Below are 6,753 nucleotides of genomic sequence, written 5' to 3' on the forward strand. Positions count from 1 at the left end.
GTTGCCCAGGCTGGAGTGCAGTGGCATGATCTGGGCTCACTGCAACCTCCCCCTCCCGGGTTCAAGTGATTCTCCTGCCTCCGCCTCTCAAGTAGCTGGGATTACAGGCATGGGCCACCATGCCCGGATAATTTTTGCATTTTTAGTAGAGACGGGGGTTCATCATTTTGGCCAGGCTGGTCTCGAACTGCTGACCTCAAGTGATCTGCCTGCCTCGGCCTCCCAAAGTGCTGGGATTACAGGCGTGAGCTGCCGCACCCGACCGCGAAGAGCTAAACTTTTTTTTTTTTTTTCTTTTTGAGAGTGGCACCGGCTTTATTGTTTTTGTGGGCGCCTGGAAAGGTTGGGTCCTGGGGGGCAGCGGGGAAAGGCCGGGAAGTTGTGTGACCAGGGCCTCAGGTGGTGTGCATCTGGGGTTCCTCCACTTGTGGGTGTCCATTGGTATCACCCGTGCAGACACTGGTGGCAGCGGGTACCGGTCCTTTCATGTTTGACACAGGGCAGGTGGCAGCCACGGGTCCGACTCGCTTGAGGCCAGGCACCGGGAGTTCCATCGTGTGCTCCTGGACCACGTGGTTCTGTGGCGGGAGCCCCACACAGGCCCTGAGGATGTTCTCAATGCAGCTGCACTGGTGGAAAAGTGCATTGACCACCCGGCTGCCCGGCAGCACTAGCGGCGCCTTGAAGAGGAAGCTAAGCAGGGACAGCATGGGGTGGAAGGTCTGTGGCCCGGTGTTGTCATCAGTGCAGAAGCTCATGCAGTGGCACAGCTCGGTCAGCAGCATGACAGGGGCGGCCAGCAGCAAGTCCTCGCACATGTTGTGCAGCAACAGCGTGTTGGTTCCGCCCAGTATCAGCTCCAAGGTAGACTCATCCAGCGCACGCTTGGGGTCGCCCGCATACAGCATGTACTTGATGACCACGCAGCGGTCAGGCTCCTAGCTGGGCGCGTAGAGCACTGGGTGTCTTTGCACTATGTCGTCCACCACGTTGCTCTTGGACACCTCCTCAGAGGGAACCGCGATGGTGCCGACAGGTTCTGCTGGTCTTTGTTCCGCAGGTGGTTATAATTCACAGTCGACTTGGTCTTGAGGCCGGAGCCAATGAGGAAGTCCACCAGCACAGACTTGACTTTGGTCTGGCCTGACTTGAAGTCATCTCCGCCCACGTAGCCCGGCGCTGCCATGCGAGCTTAAGGGCTCCGGGCACCAGGGTTTTCTGGGGGGACCCACTGAGGAAGGCACAGCCCTCCAGGATGCTGGCCACGGCAAACAGCGTGGAGGGCGACACCTCCAGGCCAAGCTCGATGGTGCGCAGCAGGTTCTCGGCCGTGTGGTTGAGACCTGGGACCACCTCACAGAAAGAAGAACTCCGTGTTCGCCGTTTCACAGCGCGATGGCTTTGTCCAGCCCTGAGCTAGACCGGAAGTCTCGAATGTCTCTGCGGATCTGCTCTAGCCGCTGCGCGCGCGTGCCCAGGATGAGGCGGTCCGCGCGCGCGCGCTCTGGTTGGCCGCGATGAACTCTGGGATGTATACCGAAGGCCGGGGCTGCAGGGCCTCCATGTGCGGCCATAGTTGCTCCTGCAGTCCCCAATGCGGACCTTCGCGAGCCGCATCGCCTCTGCCAGGTTCAGCGACGAGATGTCCCAGCCATCGAACATGAGATCGTTGGGTGCCACCATGGGCAGCAGCGGCGGAAGGGCGCGAACACCTCCTGACCCTTGGCGTCCAGGCCCGAGCTCACGGTGCCCGCCTAAGACAGCGAACCGTAGTAGTTGGCCTCCTTGCGACCCCTGCGTGTGGGCCAGGACAGACACAGTAGGTTGGCCAGCACCGCGGCGGTGAGCGTGGAGTCGTTGTTCCCACCTCAGCCGACAAGCATGACCCCTAGCCTGGGCACCTGCCGGCCAGGCGGTCCGGAAGGTGAAGCTCGTGGACTTGAGGTGCACCTTGAGGACACCGCCCTCGCTGCTGACGCGGTACTCGTACTCGGGGCCACAGACCACGTCCGGGCTCTGGACCAAGAATTGGACGGCGGTGGCGGTCGTCAGTGCGAAGTCGGCTCAGGCAGCGGCGGTGGACAGCGCGCTAAATTCTTTACCTAAGATTATCTTTCAGTTTTAACACCCTGTGAGTTAGACTGTATTCCCTTCATGTGATGCATGAGAAAACGGAGACTCAGAGTGTGACATGCCCAAGGACATCCAGGTGAAAGAGGACTTCGAACTTGGCCCTGTCTGATTCCAAAGCATGTGTGGTAACCACAGCACTATGTTGCCTGGGTTCAAGACCTGGACTTGACACTTGTCCTGGGACAAGTTGCTAATCTTTCTATGCCTTAGTTTTCTCATCTAAAAAAATGAAGAGAGGGTAATAATGGTGAATGAGTCAATGCCAGGGCGTTTCATAAGCTGTGAAACTGTTCAAGTACCACTGTTTTTACGACCCTGGTTCTCTTCCAGGTCCCTCACGTGGGCCTGCGTGACTTCTAAAGAAGACCTGAGACCAGTCTGGGCAACATAGTGAGACCCTGTCTTTACAAAAATAACAATTAGCTGGGCGTGGTGCCTGTAGTCCCAGTTAGGAGGCTGAGGTAGGAGGTTGAGGCTGCAATGCTGAGACTGCACCATTGCACTCCAACTTGGGTGACAGTGAGACCCTGTCTCAAAAAAAAGAAAAAAAGGAAAACCCAACGTCCTTACAAGCCACTCTGGCACCTTCACTCAGATTTATTATGTTCATAGCACTTCCCACTACTGCCTTGTTCATTCCTTCAGTTTCCTCTATATTGTTTTTCTCTCCTGCTGTAGAGAGTAGCCCTGTGAGAGCAGAGGCTTCGTTTTTTTTCACCAAAGTCTCCTAGCACCTCCAATAGTACCTTGCATAGAGAAAGCTCTGGAAAGACATTTGCCTAATGAATAAATGAGTGTTTTACATATTATTACATCTATGTAATGTATCAAAGTGTTAAAACCTGTTATAAGAAGAATGGAGGGCCGGGCGCGGTGGCTCAAGCCTGTAATCCCAGCACTTTGGGAGGCCAAGACGGGCGGATCACGAGGTCAGGAGATCAAGACCATCCTGGCGAACACGGTGAAACCCTTTCTCTACTAAAAAATACAAAAAACTAGCCGGGCGAGGTGGCAGGCGTCTGTAGTCCCAGCTACTCAGGAGGCCGAGGCAGGAGAACGGGGTAAACCTGGGAGGCGGAGCTTGCAGTGAGCTGAGATCCGGCCACTGTACTCCAGCCTGGGTGACAGAGCGAGACTCCATCTCAAAAAAAAAAAAAAAAAGACGAATGGAGAATATGTATATTCATATAATGGAGTAGTACTCAGCCGTGAAAAAGAGGAACAGCTGATGCACACACAAGGAGACTGAGGCTCAAAACATGTTGAGCAAAAGAAACCAGGCACAAAAGAGTATGCACTACATGAGTCCACCCATGACATGCCAAGGACAGGCAAAAATCAATCTTCGTATCAGAAATCAGAACAGTGGGCAGTCACCTCCAGGGCTAGGAACTGGCTAGGCAGGGCATGAGAAAACTTTCTGTAGTGATGAACCTATTTTATCTTGATTGGAATTTAAGACAGATTTATATGTTTGGCCAGAACTCGCCAAATCTGTACATTTCAGATCTGTGCATTTCCACGTTATGTATATTTTTCTTCAAAAAACAAAAAACAAAACAGCTGGGCATGGTGGCTCATGCCTGTAAACCCAGCACTTTGAGAGGCCAAAGTGGGCGGATCACTTGGGGGTCAGGAGTGCAAGACCAGCCTGGCCAACATGGTGAAACCCTGTCTCTACTAAAAATACAAAAATTATCTGGGCGTGGTGGTGGGCGCCTGTAATCCCAGCTACTCAGGAGGCTGAGGCAGGAGAATCGCTATAACTCAGGAGGTGGAGGTTGCAGTGAGCTGAGATTGCACCACTGCACTCCAGCCTGGGTGACAGAGTGAGACTCCATCTAAAAAGAAAAAAAAAAATTCCTATTCTTGAAAGTAAAATGGCCAGCTTCTTCTTATCAAATAATTTCAAATGAAATAGTTTGATTTAGTTCCAGTTAAGAGAGTATTTTGGAATTCTAGGTTCGTTTGTTTTAGAATTTCTACCTCGGGAGGCTATTGCCACAGTCCTGAGCACATGGACTTTACTTCATTTTGTTTTTGAGACAGGGTCGTGCTCTGTCACCCAGGCTGGAGTGCAGTGTTGTGATCTTGGCTCACTGCAGCCTCTACCTCCTGGGCTCAGGCAGTCCTCCACCTTAGCCTCCCGAGTAGCTGGGACCAAAGGCACACACCACCACCCCTGGCTAATTTTTTGTATTTTTTTGTAGAGATGGGGTTTTACCATGTTGCCCAAGCTGATCTCAAACTCCTGGGCTCAACCCATCCTCCTGCCTCAGCCTCCCAAAGTGCTGGGATTACAGGTGCAAGCCACCACACCCGGCCTTTTTTTTTTTTTTTGACAGGGTCTCACTCTGTCACCCAAGCTGGCATGATTATGGCTCACTGCAGCCTCAACCTCCTAGGCTCAAGTGATCCTCCCACCTTGGCCCTCTCAAAGTGCTAGGATTACAGGCATGAGCCACTGTGCCAGGCCCACGTAGGCTTTAGAGTCAGCCAGACCTGAGTCCAAACCCCACTGTGTCACTTACTGGCTGCATCATCTTCGGCACCTTCTTAACCTCTCTGAGCCTCAGTTTCCTCATTTGTAAAATGGAAATAACAGTGGTTACCTTTCAGGGTTTATCATAAGAACTGAGTATATGCAAATCACTGAGCAGTGCCTGGCACATAAAAGGGTTGCATAGATGTTATACATTTACTAAGCGAATACTTTAATAAGTAGATCCCATAGCACAGGTGATTACTTTAACAATTTGATTTGATGTGACTGGGGGATTTAATTAACTAGATGCTAAATGGATTTTCCTGAATCACTAATCCAGGAACATAGCCTCTCTAGTTTGCTGAAATGGAGCGATGCCTATGGTAATTTCTGGGAATATTGCTTATTCATAAAGGGACTTTCTCAGTACAGTGTGTGGAGAAGCCTAAAGCTGAGGTAGGGAAGGAAAGCCAAAAGGCTATATTGTCTTCAATTATTCAAAAGACTGGTCTGCAAATTAAGGATTAAGTTTATTCTGTGGTTCCCTGAGGGGTGGAATTAAATCCAATAGGAGAAAATGACAGAGAACAGATTTCTACTCAGAATAAGGAAGGACCTTTTGTCCATCAGAGCTTTCAAAGAAAAGGAGGGGGGTGCTGTCTCTGAAAGTAATGAGCCTCCTGTCACTGGAGGTGACCAACCCTAGGCTGCATGAGCCCTTGAGTCCTATGTCTGTGTCGTGTTTTAGACCTTCATATACATGCATAAGCTCGAAAGGGAGTTTATTGTCCTTATCCCCTTTTTACAGTGAAGAAATTGAGGTTTTGAGGAATATGCCCCTTGCCAGGTGTCATACAGGTGGGAGGTGGCACCATCCGGACGGGATGTCAGGTTTTTTAACTTCAACACAGGTGCTCAGTCCACTCAGGCAAGCCCCCGTGAGAGCAGTTATTCACCAATCCCGGCTCATCACTGGGTCACTGGGAATGCCTGGGAAACTTTTCTTTTTTTTTTGAGATGGGGTCTCACTCTGTCACTCAGACTGGAGTTCAGTGGTGCCATCTTGGCTGACTGCAACCTCTGCCCCCCAGGTTCAAGTGATTCTCCTGCCTCAGTCTCCTGAATAGCTTGGATTACATACCACCAGGCCCCACTAATTTTTGTACTTTTAGTAGAGATGGGGTCTTACCATGTTGGCCAGGCTGGTCCTGAACTCCTGACCTCAAGTGATTCGCCTGTCTCAGCCTCCCGAAGGGCTGGGATTACAGGCGGGAGCCACTGCGCCCGGCCTCCATTTCTTCAGCTAAGTGGAACACAGGATGATGTGGTGACTCAGCCCCTCCACTGTTTTATATGACTGAGCTAATTCACTATAAGAATTTTAAGGTTTCTCATTGATGCTGTAAGCAACTAGGTTTGGGATCCATTAGGTAATCTCTAGGGTCTTTCTCAACCCTAAAATTATCTGACTTAAAGCAGCTGGAATGTGGGGGCAATTTCTGTAGCTCTACTGTAATTAGACCTGGTTCCCGCTGGGTTTACTAGTCACGGCTGTCGACGCAGCGCCCACCAGCCTGCTCCCTGGGAAAGAGTCAGAGGTTTCACTGTTGATCCAGATGTTCAGCCATCCCTGATGAAACCAGCTGCTCTCAGCAGTTCCAGGGCCATCACCACCTCTCTAGAGCTGCTGGAGCATCTGAGGGTATCCCGCAAAGTTTCTGGGTTGGCCCCATGTCAAGAAAAGCAGCTGCTGGCAGCAGGGGACTTGGCCAGTGTGTGTCCTACAAACCTATCTTTAGGTAATTCTGCTTTAATCTGCTGCTCTCACATTTGGTTACAAGGATGGCTGGTTTCACAGCACAGACTGACATGCAGCTGTCCCCACCGGCCACTGTCTCCAGGAGTTAAGCTCTGTGGGAGTTGCTTAAGCACAGGGTGGCAGATGCAAGGCAAGAGGCAGAGCCCGTGCAGCCTCCATACTTAGGAATGACTGGGTAGGACTGGCAAGGAGCCTGCGCCTCCCGGCCCCACATTCAACCCTACTTGATTACTGTTTACAAGCAGAGAAGCCAAGAGGTTTGTGCAGAAATGAGAGTGTGCATAATCCAAGCATGGAAGAATCCACCCACCCACAG

General features: G+C 51.4%; 1 pseudogene; it reads right to left on the reverse strand.

Annotated features, from left to right (window-relative positions):
• Positions 1–380: 380 nt before the first annotated feature.
• Positions 381–1,698, reverse strand: LOC103246540 (inositol-3-phosphate synthase 1-like; annotated as a pseudogene).
• Between the last annotated feature and the right edge of the window lie 5,055 nt (positions 1,699–6,753).

The sequence above is a fragment of the Chlorocebus sabaeus genome, chromosome 27, assembly GCF_047675955.1.
Source record: "Chlorocebus sabaeus isolate Y175 chromosome 27, mChlSab1.0.hap1, whole genome shotgun sequence".
Taxonomy (NCBI): domain Eukaryota; kingdom Metazoa; phylum Chordata; class Mammalia; order Primates; family Cercopithecidae; genus Chlorocebus; species Chlorocebus sabaeus.